The following is a 20,579-nucleotide window of genomic DNA, read 5'->3' on the forward strand; positions in this document are numbered from 1 at the left end:
CATTCAAAGCCTACGGTCACACTAGTCTGAAAATGCCTGATTTTGGAAGCTGTGGCGTGATTAGTACTTGGATGGGAGACTGCATGGGAATATCAGGTGCAATAGGCTTTTGGGGTGGCACAGTGGCTCAGTGGTTAGCACTGCAGCTTCACAGCACCAGCGACCCGGGTTTGATTCCACACTCGGATAACTGTCTGCATGGAGTTTGCACATTCTCCCGGTGTCTACGTGGGTTTCCTCCGGGTGCTCTGGTTTCCTCCCACAGTTCAAAGATGTGCAGGCTAGGTGGATCGGCCATGCTAAATTGCCCATAGTGTTCAGGGATGTGTGGGTTATAGGGGGATGGGTCTGGATGGGATGCTCTGAGTGTCAGTGTGGATTTGTTGGGCTGAACAGCCTGTTTCCAAACTGTAGGGATTTTATGATAAAAGGCTGCAGATGCTGTAAATCAGGAACAAAATCAGAAAATGCTGGAGAAACTCCGCAGCTGCTGAGCTTTACAGCAGTTTCTGTTTTGTACCCTCCACGTTGTGTTGAAGAATCAGCTTTTTAAATTCCAATTATATGGGCTTGAACCCACAAACCACCTGACTCCAAGGTAAATGACCTCAACTGATCCAGACCCAATATCTCATGCCTGACTGTCTTGCAGGAGGATGTCTAATGTTAATTTTCTCTGTGGTTGGTTGCAGCAACTTATTTTTATGCTCTGCTCTGCTATCTCAGCCTAGGCCTTTGTCCTAGGACAGATTTTAAAAGTATATCATGAAGTCAGGAATGCAGTTATTCATGAGTTTGTCAAAAAAAACTGATGTGACAATACAGTACCTGTAACATTGCTCCTCTCTCAGCAATTAAAATATAAAATTTAGAGACATCAGCCGCTTTCATACACACAATTCATCAAGGTAGCTGCTGAAGGGATTGAAAGGTGCTCGTAGTTTCAAGGGACATTGCATCCATCTTGCATCAGCATTTCTAAACTTACATTGATATAACACTGAAGTTAGATCCTGACAAACCAGGGAATTTGTGCAGTATCTCTAAAAATTGCATAATAAATGTACCCTCGGACTGAATCAATGAGTGTAAAGACAAGATAGGCTTAGTCTAAGCTTAACACTGACTTACTTGTTGGTACAAGTATTATAAATTAAGCTTACTTGTCAGTTGGAGGGGCATTTATTGTACAGTGTGTCTGCTGGCTTAGCTGTGTAATCTGGTACATTACACACTTGAGGATTAGGGCATTCTGTTATTAGTTGACATGGGTGGAACATTGGTTAAGAAAGATATTTCCCCAGTTCACTCTGTTTTGTCAATTGCCACCATTGGCATAAGCTTTTATTCTTGTGGTGTGTGGATCTGCTTGTGGTATACTTTGTATTTGTCCTAAAGAACAAAGAACAAAGAAAATTGCAGCACAGGACCAGGCTCTTTGGCCCTCCAAGCCTGCGCTGATCCAGATCCTCTAACTAAACCTGTCTCCTATTTTCTAAGGATCTGTATCCCTCTGCTCCCTGCCCATTTGTGTGCCCACCTCTACCACCTCCGCTGGCAATGTGTTCCAGGCACCCACCACCTTCTGCGTAAAGAACTTTCCACATATATCTCCCTTAAACTTTTCCCATCTCCCCTTGAAATAGTGACCCCTGGTAATTCCTGCACTCTGTGGTTGGGGGTGGGGGGGGGTTGCGGAGAGGAGGGGCTTCTTGCTATCCATCCTGTCTATACTTGTCATGATTTTGTAGACCTCAATCAGGTCCCCCCTCAACCTCTGTCTTTCTAATGTAAATAATTCTAATCTACTCAACCTCTCTTCATAGCTAGCGCCCTCCATGCTAGGCAATATGCCTCTGCACCCTCTCTAAAGCATTCACATCCTTTTTGGTACTGTGGCGACCAGAACTGTACATAGTATTCCAAATTTGGTCAAACCAAAGTCCCATACAACTGTAACATGACCTGCCAACTCTCGTACTCAATACCCCTTCCAATGAATGAAAGTGTGCCATATGCCACCTTGACCACTCTATTGACCTGTGTTGCCACGTTCAAGGTACAATGGACCTGAACACCCAGATCTCTCTGTGCATCAGTTATCCCCCAAGTCTTTTCCATTTACTGTATAGTTTGCTCTTGAATTGAATTAAATTTGAATTTGTCCTCTTCTGTTCAATTATTCCTCCAGGCCTGTTTTCCATTCTTTACATTTAACAGCGCCTAGAGACACAGAAGAGCAGCCAAGTAACCGTTGTATCCAATTCTCGTTATTTGTGAAATTTTTTAAAAAGTGCAATTATATTGAACAGGTCGGACAATATCTACACTTGGAGAAATAGTTGGTGTTTCAGGCCAGTGACCTTTATCCAGAGCCCTGGAAATTTAAAAATGTCTAATAGTTTTTGGGTCATGTATTGACTTTGTTTCTGTCCTTGCAGGTACTATCTGCCTACTGAATATTTTCTGAATTTTCTTTTTTTAATTCCAGACACCCAGCATTTCCAATATATTGCTTTTCTATTAACTTGATTGGTTGGTAAATGATTTTAATATCAAATCCATGACAGGGGAGTATACCTTGATTGGATGAAGGTGCAAAATAGTTTGTAGTCTAATGCCAAACATGAAAGAATTGTAATAAATACTAAATTAAGACAAATATAACTATTAATTGTTTTATTTTTAACAGATCATTTAATACACATGGAATTCACCAAATATAAACTAAGAAGCTGATGCCGTGTTCCATTTATTCTACCTATTTGTAGAGCCAAACTCACCATTTTTTTTTCCTACTAGTTCAAAAGATTACAAAAATATAGAGTACGCTGTACCAACAGCTTTCGATATAAAGTCAGTGTTCAAAAGAAGAATGATACTCAACTCGGGAAGTAAGAGTCTTGGGGTTATTTTTAAAGATATTGAAACTGAAATGATGCTGCTCACTGACCAGTTTGAAAAAGGGGCAACAAGCAAGGTTCATGGGGATGGTTTCAGTTAAATTACATGGTGGTTTTCTGCATGCACATTCAACTGAAATGCTGAATCTGAACATACAAGGAACTGGAATTGAAAAGACAGAGTTGCCGTAGCCTGCAAAATGATGAATGGTTTGCTCTGATGTGCTGATTGGTCCAGATTTTTTCTTTCTCACTGTACTGAAGAAATAATTTGAACTGAAGCAAAAGGGTTTTTGTTTGCATAACTTATTTTTAATGGAATAAAATGTAACTCTGCTCAATATCATTTCACTTTAAATCTCTGATTAAGGTCTTAATTCTGGTGAAAGTGGAAATATATATTTCTATACTGTCAACATGAATGACAGAAAAAACATAATGCTACTAGATAGTTTTCTACAGCTATGTAATATGAACTAAATATTTATTTGAAAGGCAAAACATTTATCTTGAGTATTTTAAGAAAGTTACTGACTGGCGTGTCCTGTATGGCAGCACGGTGGCTCAGTCGTTGGCACTGCTGCCTCTCAGCACCAGGAACCTGGGTTCGATTCCACCCTCGGGCGACTGTCTATGTGGAGTTTCCCACATTCTTCCCATGTTTGTTTAGGTTTCCTCCAGATGCTCTGGTTTCCATCCACACTCCAAAGATGTGGCAGGTTAGGTGGATGTGCCGTGTAAATTGCCCATAGTGTCCAGAGATGGGCAGGCTAGGTGGATTAGTCATGGGAAATGCAGAGTTATGGGGATAGGGGTCGGGCATAAGTGGGATGCTCTTTGGAAGATCGGTGTAGACTTGATGGGCCGAATGGCCTGCTTTCACACTCCAGTGATTCTAAGATTCTACGTATAGGTTATTTTCCCTTTGAAAACATAGCACGTAACTCACTGTTGTGTCAACAACCTTACTTTGGAAATAAAAAATAATATGCAATGTAGACATTCATTCAGTATATTCTGTATCTGTGGAAAAAATGTCGCAGTTTTGTGAGCTATTCAGGTTTAACCATTTAAGTTATATTTCTGCCATGAAAACCACTGTGATTTAACCAAAACTATTTTGGTTAGTTCATCATTTTATTTCTTTTCTGGAAGGGATCAGTAAAATTTTATAGCTTTAAAAACAAGCAGATTAGCATATTTAATAGTGGTCCTTTTCACTACTGGCCAAATTATAATGTTAGATCACCGAAGTTGTTGTCGGCCAAGTAGCCTGTCAGCTGATTGACAAAGTATGTAACTTTGTGTTTTGTACTGCACTTGTCTAACGTTGTGCAATTTTTAACTTGAAGGAGTAACACAATCAATTATTTAGATGTGATTATGTCCCTGATTTGTTTTGCAAGGTCTGCATCATGTTTCCTGTTCTCTTTCGCATGCTTTTCCGTCTGTGTAATTCAATAAGCCGTTGGCCATTGAGATGTGTTGAAACATGTCGGTTTCTTGCCAGATTGAGGTAGACTGAATAAACGCCTTAATGTTACTTTGGTGCACTTTTTCATTCCAGGCTTCAAAACCCTAAGGAGGTTAGTACGTTCATACAGGAGTACTAAGGTCTCCTTGTAAAAGCTTAATCACCGTTGTGGCTAATTAGGTTGTGAAATCACATGTAAATAATTCACTTAGTATATCTGACCTACAAAAGTGCCCTCTTTGCAAATTTACTACACAGTGAAGCATTCTGAAGGTTGGAAAGTAAAATTTTGGAGCATTTCCCTGTCTACAGCTGAGGTATGGGGGAAATGGTGAAACAGCACCAGTATCTGTCTTCTCACTCCCAAAATCTGTTTACGCTCTCCTGCCCTTTTCCAAACATTCCATCTGAGAGACTAATTGCCTCTTCCCATTATTCCCTAATTTTCCTTTTGGTACCAATTCCAAGATTTTGCCACACTTTTATGATTGCTTGAAGTTTGTTGCTTCCTTGGTGCCCATGTTGCTAGATGCACGTAAGATAAACATTGATAAAACACCCCAAGAATAGTTAATAAATCAATAAACCAAGTGTCTCATGTGAAATCTGAAGCAATGAATGATGTGAAGGCGGTTAAATATGGGGACAAGTCAAAATGTAAACGATAAAAGTAATTGCTCTGTCTACACAATTAAGCTGAGAAAATTAAAATTGTTTCAGGGAAATAATGACATTATTACTTTAGTTTTTATTATTTGCATCCTCTCCAGCTTCTTATACTCCACATGCCTTGAAAGCAACAGTTGGTAAGATGGAACAACTCTGCCAATACAATGCCAAGTGGATGTAGCAGGACTCATTGTTTTTAATGGCAGTGTGATTTAAACTTTGACCTTGTGTTGTAACTTAATTGAAAAATTCAGTTTTAATTTGTGAACAGTAATATATCATCAACTGTGTTTTTGCAGCGAATTCCAGATGTTTAGATTCATGCCTTAACTTTGTAGTTAACATGATTGATATAAATTTTCATTTTCCAAGAGCTTAGGCAAGTAAATAAATGCTATGATCAGAACTAAAGATGGACATGTTAGTACAATTTAAGGTTACAGTAATGTTAGACGAAGACTAGAATTTTCCACCTCCTGTTCACAGCCCTTTACTAACATACACAGTTATCTGGGTCTGACCAGCAACAAATGACTTCAATGCATTTAAGATTCTATGGATTAGCAGAGCACACTTCTCTCTAGCGCCAAATATTTAATATTTTATTCAGAGTTTCAAAACGTGTAAGAAATCTCAAGTGGGCACAGTCTTGTTCTGGAATGAGTAATATTGCACCTGGTATGAACTAACTAAACTGTCAAAAGATATCCTTGCAACAGTGTGAGAATGGGGAGATTCACTGTTTCTTGGTTTTAGTTTGCTAGTGTGTTAGTTTGGGACTTGGTACTCTCATAATACTGCCATTAATTGGATCAGTTTGCTCCACTTCATATCAGTGCAAGAACTGAAATATAATTTTTACCTGAAGAATGGAAGTATGAGCAGGTTATATTTTTACAGTAGCCAAATCATTTATCACTTGTTGAAATTTGAGAATTTTTTCCTGAAGAAAGATGTTGAAGCTGTTCATCAAACACTTATCAGAACTGGCTCAAGAATGCTAAATTTAAAAGAGAATAACAACACATATTGCATCAGAAAAAGATTGCTAATTGTTTGGCAAGTCAACTCTGATTGAGACATTGCCATGGAGAATACACCCTTATTCCCCATGCTTTTGTTTAATTCCACATCCTCTACAGAAAAAACATTTTGCCTTGTTGATCGCCCCTCTTCAACCTGCCAGAGGAATACTGCAACAACATAAGAACTACCCTTCCTGGTTAATTTTCCCACATCTTGTCAGCTGATATGATCAGTTCACTGCTGATAAGATATTGGGTGCAAGGATGAGTCAAGACTGGCTTTAGAATCTAGCATCCTCTGCCAAAGTTGATTTTTATTTAATCTTGACTTAACCATTCAGTGCAAAAGTAAAAACTTTGACAATGGCTCACTTTACATAATGTTGGAGTTATGAGAGTACAGGCTACAGAAAATTGTAAATTCATGTCTATACTGCTCAATGTGTGGAGAGGGTATTTACATGTGTTCTACGAACAATAGGAAGCATTTTGCGTAGGGACTAGCTGGTTAAAGAAGCATTGAAATAGTTTTATGATGTAAATACAGTAGAGATAAGTAAAAGTGGCAACTGAATGAAGAGGTAAATAATTTCTAAAAAGGTAGTAGGTAACTGCCTGTTTTCAGAAAGTAAAGAACTTTATACTCTTATGAGATAGAGGATTGCACTTAGATTATTTAAAGATAATCCTAATCAATCTCCTGTTTCCACTCCTGAAGTCACTTGCTTTTGCTGGGATATGGTTCCACAATTGCCAAGTGCCCTACACTAGCGAGCTCAAGTTGTTCATTTATAAATCACAACAGTGATTTGCAGCAGACTATTTCTGCTGAGGGCACCGTAGGCAAACCCAATACCATCCTCACATGATATTCTCATGTGCTCACTTTTGCAGGTTTGCTTGTAGATCATTCGACAGCAGAAATCCTGGCTGTTTTTTTTCTCTCCATTTGCTTTAACGTACACCTAACGGTCCTAATTGTAAAGGTACATTTACTGCTATGTGTGAAATCAAGTAATTCAACAAAGCTTTTAGAACTCAAACTCAGAACCTTTCTCACATTGCACCTCTTTGTGTTGAGCTATCGAGGCCCAGTGCAGCCTCTCTTCATTTAATCAGTACCCTTTCATCTGTCTTCACACCCACTTATCTTATATGTGCAGAAGAGTCAGTATGTGACATTCCCCCCGTAGCATTTCAATAAGGTAGTGCATCCTCTGGAATGTTGGTGAAGCTCTGTCAAGATTTCATTTGAGAACATCATGCAGAATGTAATAGTTTCATGTTGTTTGCTTCTGTGAAAGATCTTCACAATGGACTTGATAACATGTTCATGATTCCAGTGTCCATGATTTAAGAGATTATTGAGGCACAGAGCTGTGGCAGATGAATTGAATGTTCGCGGTTTGATCAGGAAGAAAATCTGCTTTCTCATGTTCTACAAACTTACTGAGTACTCCAATACCACATGCATGCAGGATCACTTCTGTATTTCATGACTTACATGCAAATACTGATTAGCTATTAAATGCAGACAGCAGCGAAATAGGACATTACAGATGAGTGAAATATCTTTACATTGGTACACCTGCACTTTGAATGTAATCCATGGTTGCAGGGTAAAAATGTTTTTGCTTTGCCAGTTTTACTATATGTAATTAAATTTCACCCTTAGTTCCTCATGGGCATTACTTTACATAAGGTGAAAGCGGTCACAAATAGCATTAATCTGCAGCAAAATTGAAAGATATACTTTTGTTTGAGGAGTAGGCAGTCTGTCTTGAACCCAATCCCCTGGATACGTAAAATCACAACAATGTCAAGAACTATCTTTAGGCTTGGGCTTCTTTATAACACTACTATTCTACATAAGACAAATTGCTACATGAGCTCTACTGCCCAATGATGGTTTGCCTAGTCCACAAGCTTCTTGGCACATGTTTCTAACATGCACCTGGCTAGACTTCAGACTTCTCTCTATGTGCCTTTTTGTTTCTTTCTCTCTCAACTCCATCTGCACTGTACTATTTATGCACAGCAGAGAGGAACTCTGACATCATTGCAAGGATGCTCCAGGGCCCCTAAAGCCTGTACATAGCAGCTATCGTAAGGATGCCCGGCCAATGATATCTAAAGTCAAACTGGAGCAGTGTGAGTATTTTGCTTTGTATTTAATTGTGCTGTGTGTGACGAAGGATTTGATGGAAACATGGGAATGACACTTTTTCTTCCCAGAATTGGCATCTTCAACCATATGAAAGTCCTGGTAAAGCTGACCATCAAAAATTAAAACTGTAAAATGAAATGCAGTGGGGTAATTCTAACATAAACGACTAAGCAGGAATTCAACACAATTATCTACAACACTGCTTTCATATCTTGAATGGTGTTACTTCCCAGTGAAATCCATATTTCACCTAATCTCATGGGTTCTGTCTGGTTAGTTATCTTAAAATTATCCTCTGAGGGTCCAAACTAAAGATTGTAATATTTGTGATGACAGCTCCTGATTGATGATCCAGCTTATCAATGTAATCTTTATTTTTTATATTGAGGTCCCAGTGAATGCATACAAAACAGTTAATTCATATCCCAATTCCTTTTCTGTAGTTTTCCTGAATATAGTAACATTTTGGACTATCTCCAGCTCAAAGTTGCAGCAATTTTAAGTTGAACAGAAAGCCTTCTAGATGACATAAAACTAAATTTATGTTTACCCTACAAACTAGGCCAATTACTCTTCAATAGTCAGTCTGCTGAGTTATTAACTAAGAATAACGATGTTTATAACTGCTTATAAAGTCTGTCTGCATAGGAAAGGTATTAATAATAAGATAACGGTAGTTCTAATTTGAAAAGTAAAGGTATAGATTAGGATAAACAATAATTCCATTCTGTTTCTTTTCCTCTCCTTTGTTAGAGTCGAAGAACTTCCGGACTAATGAGTTTTTCCCTTCCCTTATGTAGTGAATACCCGTGCCAAAAACACTTATACTGTACTGAGGATTAGCTTTGGGATCTAGCTTCTAGAATTCAGTCCCAAAAATATTCACTATGAAAATGACCATCTTTCATTTTTGCTGATATCTAGTCTGTATTTGCTCTTCTACTGTTAAATTTTGAACAAAGTGAAGATTTGCTACAAATCGCTTGTTTAGGTTCACAGACAAGTTCTAGATGTAGAGAGATTGTACTGCAAAGCATTCAATGATTTTTTTTTTCCTCGTGTACTTTTAAATAAATGTTCGGAGTTACAAAATGCAGGATGTAAGATAGTATAGTGCATTGCATAACTGGATAGACTGCAGCAAGGAGTCATTGGAAGGCATTTTGTGCCCAGAAGACAATTTGGCATTCTCAGATGGGTTGCTAAGAAATAACTTGGTTTGGAGTTCATCAGAATGGTGAAAAATATGTTGACCTGCTAGTATCTGGTTAAAGAGTAATAGTTCCATGAGTTTGAGCATAGCTGGCATGGTGACGCTGGTTAGTGCTGCTGCCTCAGTGTCAGGGACCCAGGTTCAATTCTAGCCTCTGGCAACTGTCTGTGTGGAGTTTCTACATTCTCCCTGTGTCTATGTGGGTTTCCTCTAGCTGCTCCAGTTCCCACCCGCTGTCCAAAGATGTGCAGATTAGGTGGATTTGCTATGCTAAATTGCCCCACAGTATCCAGAGATGTACAGAGTAGGTTGAATAGCCATGATAAATGGTGTAGGTGGGTGGGTCTGGGTGTGATGCTCAGTAGAGGGTCAGTGTGGACTCTTTGAGCTGAATAGCCTGCTCCTACACTGTAGGGTTTCTGTGATCCCTTCGTTCCATTATCCTGACTAGATATAAGGTATTCTTTGGTGGAGTGAGTAACTCAGCAGATAAGAAAGTTAAAAACATTTTGAAGGACACACTTGCTTTTAAATGCTCTGGAAAAATCTCTTAATGTGTTTCATTCCAAGATTAACAGATTACTGTATTAGACTACAGTGTTTGTTAATGGTGACATTGTTGTTAGAATTTGAGGGACAGATCTCAAAATAACAACTGAGTCCCGTCATGAGTGTTAATGTGATTGAGCAAAGAAACAGGACTCTCTTATTACATCCATAATTTTAATTGATCACTGAAAGTGCATTGGGATGTTACAAAAAAGAATTCTGTCATGGTAATTTCCAAGGCGGTTTATAACTAAAGATTATTTTCATGAGAGAGTGTGTGTTCGAGTTGCTGGTCAATGCACATTAGATTGCCCTTGTAGACAGGAAATCATTAAACTTTACAAATGCCAGATGTGTAAATTTTCATTAGATGCTTTTCCAGTAACCTTTTGGTTCTTGAATGATGAATTGGCTACTTTTGGAGTCTCTTCTTTGCCCCGAAGTACGGTTTTGCAGCAATGGAATGCTTCTCAACCTGGAGCAGATCCAACACAATGTTAAACTGATCCAAGCAAAGCTTCTATTCAATCCACACTTAGCTCATGCCAAACGTTAGTCATTTCTCTTAGAACAGTTGTCCCCTATTGAGCTTTACTAACTCCACAGTGCTGTGTTGGATACCTCATAGTTATTTATGAGCTTCATATTGTGAAGGAGTCTGCATATATCCCTCATGGAGGGTACATCTTTTTAAATAAATCTTGCATCTGTTTAATTTATTCAATTGCAGAAAGTATGATTCATTTGACGCTTCACTCAGCCCCAGAAATGTTAATTAAAATAAAGGTAGACTTGTGTTATGTATCACTTATCACAAATTCAGGAAATCCTGAAGCATTTTACAGCCAACCAAGTACATTGGAGATGTTGTCACTTCTTTTTCCTGCAGGATATACATAAAGGATAGTATACTAACAATTTGTCTAATTACCAGGATCAAATCTTTCTAGCTCAGTGAATGTATATTAGAATAGACAGGCAGATAACAAAGTGAATTGGGGCAAATAATACTGTTAGCTGTTGATGACAAATTTGTGTGCTTCGTATGATACATTTACATCTAATAGCTAGAGAGAGAAGTTTAAACTTACTATCCAGCAGGTTAGGGAAAAGTATGGTTATTAAGACTGGATGCTAACTGTTGCCAACCCAGATCGCCTTCATAATTTCTAACTTTAACCCATTATTGGAATTTTAAAATACTAGCAAAAATCATCTGGAATAATGTAAACTCTGTTCACACAAAAATTCTGTGTATAGTCCTTATCTGTCTGCAATTATTGTAGTTCAAATGAGTATATCCCATTTCTATTATAATAATAGAAAATATCAATTTGAACTTTACAAGTTTCACCTCCAGCTCAGTTGGTAGCACCCTTGCCTCTGAATCAAATGTTTGAGAGTTTAAATTGTACTCCATGTTTGCTTACAAAAATCTAGGCTGGCTGTGCAGTAATTGTGGAGTGCCGCACTGATGCAGACACTGTCTATCAAATTAGGCATTTAAACTGAGGCTTCTGTCTGACCTGCTCCAATAGATGTAACAGATCATGTAGCACTGTTGTGAGCAGAAGCAGAAGAGACCAGTTATCCTCAGTGGTGGCCAATAATTTGACTCTTCATATCACGGAATAAGATTGTGTGTCCATTAATCACATTGCAGTTTCTAGGAGCTTTCTCTGTGCAAATTGGCTTCTGGATTTCTTATAATGTAAATCATATCTCTTCAAATTCACTTTACACGTATTTTGACTGCAAATGCCTGAGGCCGTTAAATGTGCTTTATACATGCAAGTCTGTGTTTCTTCCTAATATCCCTCCATGTGTTCTAATGCAGAAAACGTGACTGGAGATAATTAACTGGATGAAATGATCATTCGACTAGAATAATCATAACCAGACCAAATAATCAATAAAATAATCACAACCGGACCAAGTATATAAAACTTATCTTGATATTGACAAGGAGCTTTGACAATGATTATTTCTGATGGTTTTATTATTTTGGGCTTATCACACAGAATAAAATCTGGTCCATGTACGTATAACACCAGTTGGTGGTTGGTGTCGCACTTGGTGAATTCATGCCAGTGACATACTTTGCCACAGTGAGCTCCTGAGATCAGCTGCAGTGTCATATGAAATTGTGTAAAACAAAGTTAACTGAGAAACAGTTGTTAAATTGGATAAACGGTGCCCCTCTCATATTTCTCTGCAAGGTTTGGTGTGTGAAATGTAAGGCACTACTGAGGTAACGAATTTGGAAGACCAAACAGCAATTTATTAGGGGTTTTTGTAGACAAAATACTTTTCTTCTCTGTTGAAGAACATGAGAGTGCTCAATTCAAAATTCTTAATAGGGAAGAGAAGGAGGATTTGTTTTGAGCTTTATATTGGCAACAGCTGAGGCACAGAACATTGAATCTTTTACAAGAAGGGTGAATAAGAAATGTGCAACGGAGAAAGACACAGACCTGAAGGGAAACACCAGAAAATGGTGAAATACAAACCTAATGGACCAAATGGCTGCTATCTATGTGGTAGGGATCCATTGCAGGTTTGTGAGAAACAAAAGAATGGGAAGATTTTACATGACTGACAATTTGGTAAATGTTATTTTATGTTGATTAAAAGAAATAAATACTGCAACTTTGGGTCAGAGATAATGGGAACTGCAGATGCTGGAGAATCCGAGATAATAAAGTGTGAAGCTGGATGAACACAGCAGGCCAAGCAGCATCTCAGGAGCACAAAAGCTGACGTTTCGGGCCTAGACCCTTCATCAGAGAGGGGTGAGGGGAGATGGAACTGGAATAAATAGGGAGAGAGGGGGAGGCGGACCGAAGATGGAGAAGATAGGTGGGGAGGTAGAGAGGGAATAGGTCAGTCCAGGGGAGACAGACAGGTCAAGGAGGTGGGATGAGGTTAGTAGGTAGGAAATGGAGGTGCGGCTTGAGGTGGGAGGAAGGGATGGGTGAGAGGAAGAACAGGTTAGGGAGGCAGAGACGGGCTGGGCTGGTTTTGGGATGCAGTGGAGGGAGGGGATGAGCTGGGCTGGTTTTGGGATGCGTTGGGGGAAGGGGAGATTTTGAAGCTGGTGAAGTCCACATTGATACCATTGGGCTGCAGGGTTCCCAAGCGGAATATGAGTTGCTGTTCCTGCAACCTTCAGGTGGCATCGTTGTGGCACTGCAGGAGGCCCATGATGGACATGTCATCGAAAGAGTGGGAGGGGGAGTGGAAATGGTTTGCGACTGGGAGGTGCAGTTGTTTATTGCGAACCGAGCAGAGGTGTTCTGCAAAGCAGTCCCCAAGCCTCCGCTTGGTTTCCCCAATGTAGAGGAAGCCACACCGGGTACAATGGATACAGTATACCGCATTGGCAGATGTGCAGGTGGACCTCTGCTTAATGTGGAAAGTCATTTTGGGGCCTGGGATATGGGTGAGGGAGGAGGTGTGGGGGCAAGTGTAGCACTTCATGCGGTTGCAGGGGAAGGTGCCGGGTGTGGTGGGGTTGGAGGGCAGTGTGGAGTGAACAAGGGAGTCACGGAGAGAGTGGTCTGTCCAGAAGGCAGACAAGGGTGGGGATGGAAAAATGTCTTGGGTGGTGGGGTCAGATTGGAGATGGCAGAAGTGTTGGAGGATGATGCGTTGTATCTGGAGGTTGGTGGGGTGGTGTGTGAGAACGAGGGGGATCCTCTTTGGGCAGTTGTGGCAGGGGCGGGGGTGGGGTGTGAGGGATGTGTCGCAAGAAATGCGGGAGACACGGTCAAGCGTGTTCTCGACCACTGCGGGGGGGCAAGTTGCGGTCCTTGAAGAACTTGGACATCTGGGATGTGCGGGAGTGGAATGCCTCATCGTGGGAGCAGATGCGGAGGAGGAGGTGGAGGCGGAGGAATTGGGAAATGGGGATGGAATTTTTCCAGGACGGTGAGTGAGAGGTGGTGTATTCTAGGTAGCTGTGGGAGTCAGTGGCCTTGAAATGGACATCAGTTTCTAGCTGGTTACCTGAGATGGAGACTGAGAGGTCCAGGAAGGTGAGAGATGTGTTGGAGATGGCCCAGGTGAACTTGAGGTTGCAGGAACAGCAACTCCTATTCCGCTTGGGAACCCTGCAGCCCAATGGTATCAATGTGGACTTCACCAGCTTCAAAATCTTCCCTTCCCCCACCGCATCCCAAAACCAGCCCAGTTCGTTCCCTCCCCCCACTGCACCACACAACCAGCCCAGCCTGTCTCTGCCTCCCTAACTTGTTCTTCTTCTCACCGATCCCTTCGTCCCACCTCAAGCCGCACCTCCATTTCCTACCTACTAACCTCATCCCGCCTCCTTGACCTGTCTGTCTTCCCTGGACTGACCTATCCCCTCCCTACCTCCCCACCTATACTCTCCTCTCCACCTATCTTCTTTTCTCTCCATCTTCGGTTCGCCTCCCCCTCTCTCCGTATTTATTCCAGAACCCTCACCCCATTCCCCCCCCCCCCCCCCCGTCTGATGAAGGGTCTAGGCCCGAAACATCAGCTTTTGTGCTCCTGGGATGCTGCTTGGCCTGCTGTGTTCATCCAGCTTCACACTTTATTATCCTTGCAACTTTGGGTGATTGCTTAGCTTAATTCCCTACTAAAATTATTACCATGTTCAAATTCTTATTTACATTTTATTCTGTCAAATCGGATCATCTACAGATTTATTGATGGAACTGAAGGCTTAAAGTGCAACCATACTTATAGTCCTACTTAAGTAAATTAGACTGACAGCTTATTCTTTTTGAAAAGCTGACAGTAATAATGTGGCATCGTGATTAAACTTGCATTCAAAATCCCACTTAACCTGTGCAGGCATTAACTCTTTAGCTGGTTGTTTACCAGTGATTATTTGTGGTGATTGCACAGCGGTGTATTTTCCTCTTGTTTGCATTTGATAGTAAAGTAGACATATCCCTCACCCATTTATGGCTCTGTGGCTCATAGGGTGTACAGCTTGGATTCTCGGCAATATCTATGCTATCAAGAGCAAGTTTATTGCTACAAGTTGAGATTATTACTATGCACTTAAGATCTCAGACTGAAATTTAGCTTGATGGATTTTTTTTATTTCACAAAATGGACTTCCATTAAATAATTTCAATTATGAAAAACTCAGAAATAGAATTAGAATTAGATTTTATTATCACATGTACGCAAGTATACGAATATACCAGTACAGTGAAAAATGGACCAAGTAACCATTCTCTGGCACCATCTTTGTTATAAAACCAGAATCTCAATAAAAAGCCAAAAGGTAAAAGAAAAATGTCCAGATCCCAAAGTCTAGGTCTTAAATTGCCATTTAAATTTTTTGGAACCAATGATTCGTGCATCCGGGCCAAGCCACGGCCTGGAGTCTCGGTTGGCCTGCGAGTCTCACATCGATCGCTGTGTGGAGCTGCCGCCCTGCTGCTGCTGCTACCGCTGGCCCCAGATACCAGGAGGACATCCTTGCCACGGCCTCCAAATGCTGGGAGGAGCTGCATCCACCTCAGACCACCAGGAGGCTGCTGCCAGTCTGCACACAGTCCAGTCTCACTGCTATGTTAATGCTGCCGTTGCCACAAATGGCTTTAGAAAGAAAAGAAAAATTGGGAAAAAAAGCAGAAGTTAAAAGAAAAGGAAAGAAAGCAGACAGGAGCAGAAAAGCCCTGGGCTCAATGATAAAACTGATGTTTAAGCAGAAGAAAAGATTAAATAGAATAAGAGACCAGCACCATGTGGAGCAGGCCAGGAAGCATCAGAGGAGCAGGAAAGTTGATGTCCTGACCCGAAAAGTCAATTTTCCTGCTCCTTTGATGCTGGCTGGCCTGCTGTGTTCCTCCAGGTCCACACTGTTATTCTCTGACTCCAGCATCTGCAGTTCTTACTATTTTTAAATAGAATTAACCAAGATTTTGAAACAACCGGTAAAAATTCAATCTCATCTCACCCGTACCATCACTTTACAATACTCCAAAATTCTAGAGGGAATTTCTTTCTCTAGGTTGTGAGTAGGCAAAATTAACAGATGGAGTAGAATGTTGGAAAATATAGGAATTTTTCTACTTTTTGGCAGGAAGAATAGTTTAATAATGTACTATTTGAATAACAATTGGAGAATTCTGTTGTACAAGGGAATCTAGGTGTTTGATACGTGATTTATATAGAGTTAGTGTGCAGATACTGCAGGTGTTTGGAAAGACAAATGAAATGTTGATGCTTATGGCAAGGAAAATGGAATATAAAAGTATGGAAGTATTACTACAGGGCTTTGGTGAGACCACACTGGAAATGCTGTGAACTATTTCGGCCTCTGTATTTGAAAAAAAATTATAATTGTGCAGAAAGCAGTTAAGGGAAAATTCATTCCTGGAATGAAAAACAGAGGTAGATCAGGTTGCCATTTACTTGGCATTTAGAACAAGCATTGGAGACCATTAAGATTTTGAGGGTACTTGATATTTGTGGATACTGAGGATATGATTCCTCGTGTCTGGGAGACTGGAACTAGAGTGCGCAGTTTAAGAATAAGAGATTGATCTTTTAAAATGGAAATGGGGAGAAATGGTTTCTCTGAGGGCGGTTAACCTGGGGAATTCTCATCCCCAGAGAGCAGAGGAGACTGAGTCATTGATTTTATTCAAGGCTGAATTAGACTTTTGATAGGCAAGGGAATCCAGGATTATGCAGCAAGGTGGAGTTCGGACTATAAACCAAATCAGTGATATTCCTGTGCAGTGAAGTCTCTCAAGATGTTTTGGAGTCTTTCCTGAAAATCTATTCCAATGCAGTCAAATATATCTTGCCTTAGTTAAGAGCCAAATCTGAACCTTGCATGATTTCAGAACAAATGTGGATTATTTGTTTGTTTATTTATTTATTTATTTATTCTTTGAACGTGCAAAATCCCCACTGTTTGCATCTTTTAGAAATCAGCTTAACTCTCCTTACCCAGGATCAGGAGGCTGAAGGTACAGTAGTGTTGTGGCTAAGTTACTGGGCTGAGCAATCCAGAGATATTTTAACTGTTATTCTGAAGACGGGAGTTCAAATCTTACCATGTAAATTTGTACATTGAATTCAGTTAATTGAAAAAAAAATCTGGAGAATGAAAGGTAATACCTCTAATTGTGTCCATGAAGTTATTAGATTGTTGCAAATATCCAACTAGTTCACTAATGTCTTTGAAGAAAGGAAGTCTGTGGTCATTTTATGGTCTGACCTTTATATGACTTCAGATGCACATCAGTGGATCGACTGGTAAACCATCCTGTGAAATAGCTCAGCAAGTCACACAAGCTATCTTCTCAGGGCCAATGAAAGTTGAATGAATAAGGAAACCTTGGTCTAATTAGAAAACAAGAAATTTCCACCATTTGATGGATTTTTGATTTGCACTTTTCAGAAATCCACCAGTTTTATTATTTGTGCTGATATTTCAACTGGTGTTTGAAGAAATCATAGCTCTGTGATTGTTGAGAGTGGAATCTAACTTTAGAATTATGATTGGAGGAGCAGCCAGCATGGGAAAGAAATGAGATTCTTCAATCATCTGTTCCCATTCTCCCAAACAGAGAGACATCAGCTGTTCAGAATGAGTGTGTTGAGGAGAAGTCTGCCCCTCCCTGTTTGTCTCCCCCTTCCTTCTCCCTCTCTAGCTCTGCTCTCACCACCTTCCCCCCCCCCCCGACAACCTGTCATGTTCTTCCTTTTTCCACACACCCCCGACCATGTTCTCTTTCTCCCTCAACGTGGTCTTTTTCCCCTTGCCCCAGCCACTGCACCCACTCTTATTTCCGCACCACTGCCACCCAACCCCTCTCTCTCCCCCTTCTTCTTTTCTCTCTCGTTCTCTCTCTCACTCAATTTATATCTTCCCATCCACCAACCCTCATGCCTCATGCTATCAGCGATAATTCAGTAAAGTTTGTTTCCTTGTTTCTCTACAAAAAGGTAACTGGAAAGTCAGCATCCTAATAGTGTCACATGACTGTTGAGTTAAGGGTTTTAAAAATGAGCCTAAATGCATTCATCTCACGGTACTTTCACAATTCTGCCCATTTGAAGTCACATTTGCATGTCACCACAGATCATAAAAAGTGCAATAATTTTTTGACCTTTACAGTGACTTTCCCACTTCGCAGTATAATGTTTGCATAATTTCTTATCAACTTCTGACAGTTTTTTTTGTCTTCAGCCTCTCTGTCTTCCCTGTCCATTGTATTTTTATATGAAATACAACAATAAATTTTTTTTACAATACTTCCTTAACCTGCAGCAGACCTGTACAGAGCATCGATACTGTAAGGTCCATGGAGCTGCCAACATTTCCATTGAATAGACTATCGGAAGTTTGAAGGTATGCTTCAGATGCCTTCATAAATCAATGGAATGTTTCAGTACAATTCCACGAGGTTGGTCCACGTGTTTATTGGCTTGCGGTATCCTGCACAACTTTTCCACAAACAAGCTATTACTGATTAATGCCAGGAAGGACAGAAGAAGGTGATGAAGGTCATCAAGGTCAGCCAACATTTCAGGCACTGTTTTGAGGAAGTGTTCACACAGACAACCTTTTGTAGCTGTCAGAGATTTTTGTGCAAGCCAAGAAAGGACACAGCTTCAGCTAAATAATTGCTGTGCTACCAGTCTAACCTTCATGATCTCCTCATACCTTTTGGTATAACTTAGTCCCTGGTTCTCGAAGGATCAGTCCCTGGAAACCTTTCCTATTGACACCATTAAATCCTGTTGTGACTTTACACCTCTGTCATGAATCCCATCACACATGTAATTCAGGGCACCATAATCTTTTTATGGCTAAGTTTTAAATTTATGTTTACAGAAATCACTAAATATTCTGTATCAGGTTGGGAAGCTACAACTGTTGGCTACCTATTTTTGTGGATAAAAACAGGCTTTTTTTGGAATTGAAGAATTAAATCCAAAGGGCTATTTGGTTGGGAATAGAAGCATCTGGAACTAATTTACAGAGTCAAGACTAGATGTGAAAATCACTGGAAGATTGCAAAAGTGTGCGACACGCAATTGAAACTGTCCTTAAACATTTGAATGCTTTCATTGAGATTGAATGCATAAGTGCCATGACTACTCAAGATATAGCACCTCTGAACCATTGTCAGATTTAAGGTCAGCTGTTTCGGGCTGTGGGTCAAGCCTGGTTGGGTGGGGTCAAGGCCCAGTAGGAATGTGAGAGACTGTTGTGTGAAGCAGCCAAGCTGATGATTGCTAGGAGTCACAATATGCCACTGGAACCTTTTTAAAAAGTGTCCAATTTTTGGAATGCAGTAAGTGAGGCATTATTTAGACTTTAGCAACACCATGATTTCTCTCCATTCTTTCTGTGGTTTTTCTAAATCTTGTTTAGTGAGAAATGGTGTATAGGGTTGAAGGTGTTGCATAATGGTAAAGGGAGTGGACTAATAATTCAGAATCCTGGGAATATTTTCTGGGCAAAAGCATGGTTTGAGAGGGTAGTTATGAGTCAATCACATTGCACTAGGTTTGCAGCTACTGCTGGGCCAGACTGGGTAAGGAAGGCAGATTTCCTTCCCTGAAGGATATTAGTGAATCACAGGTTTTGCAACAATTGACAATAGATTTTTTAATTCAAAATCTCAGATTTTGAGTGAATTCAAACTTCACTATCTGCAAACCATGCTTTTGTGACCGTTTATATTTAATTATTCCGAGCTCAACTCTTACATGCAATCCTCTGTAAATGTAAAATTATTGAAAACTCTGCCTGTGCTCTAACTTGCATCACATCTTGTTCACCCATCACTCCCAAGCTCACTGACCTATTTTGATACCCTGTTAAGCAATGCCTTGATTTTAAAATTGTTTTCCTGTTTTCAGATCCCTCCGTGGTCTTGTGCTTCCTTACCTATGTAATCATTTTCAGATACACAACCCATGCGATGCCTGTGCTGCTCTAATTCTGCTCTGTTGGGGAGGTCATGGCCTACTGGTAATGTCTATTGGGTTAATAATCAAGAATCCCAACCTAATGTTTTGGGGTGTGGGTTCAAATCCCACTTTCAAATTTGTATTCAGTAAAATCCAGAACTAATAAAGTTAGCCTAATTGTGATCATTTTTGAATACCATTTATAATTTTCTCACTAACTCTGTACCTTGTTTTCCTACTTTATGGCATCCCTTACAATCAACCACATTGTTGAAGTTTCCTGATGTCTCTTTGTACGTGACTCAAGAGTCAAACATGGTAACGTCGCTATGGTGTTTTACCACATATAAGGAGCTACATAAATCTAATTTGTTGACATCATTTAATACATTTGATGTGCCTTTTTATTATTTGGACATCTTATAGAATTCTGGCGCCTTTTGACATTACTTGCAGAATGTTGTTTCTACTTATTGTTATCTTGGCTATCTTTCTCTTGATTCATAAGGACTATTATTTTTGTTTCTCTTACCAGAAGAAAAGATGCATTGAACAGTGAAGTTGCTCATTTAAAGGAGCTATTTTTCCATTACCTTACATCATGTAAAATCATAGCTGTCTGGCCAAGCATGACAATTGG

The 20,579-nt window shown here is 40.1% G+C and overlaps 1 protein-coding gene across 2 annotated transcripts in view; it reads left to right on the forward strand.

Annotated features, from left to right (window-relative positions):
• wnk4a (WNK lysine deficient protein kinase 4a) overlaps positions 1-20,579 on the forward strand; it is a 73,106-nt gene that overhangs the window by 1,407 nt on the left and 51,120 nt on the right. The window lies entirely within an intron of this gene.

The sequence above is a fragment of the Stegostoma tigrinum genome, chromosome 31 (assembly GCF_030684315.1).
Source record: "Stegostoma tigrinum isolate sSteTig4 chromosome 31, sSteTig4.hap1, whole genome shotgun sequence".
Taxonomy (NCBI): domain Eukaryota; kingdom Metazoa; phylum Chordata; class Chondrichthyes; order Orectolobiformes; family Stegostomatidae; genus Stegostoma; species Stegostoma tigrinum.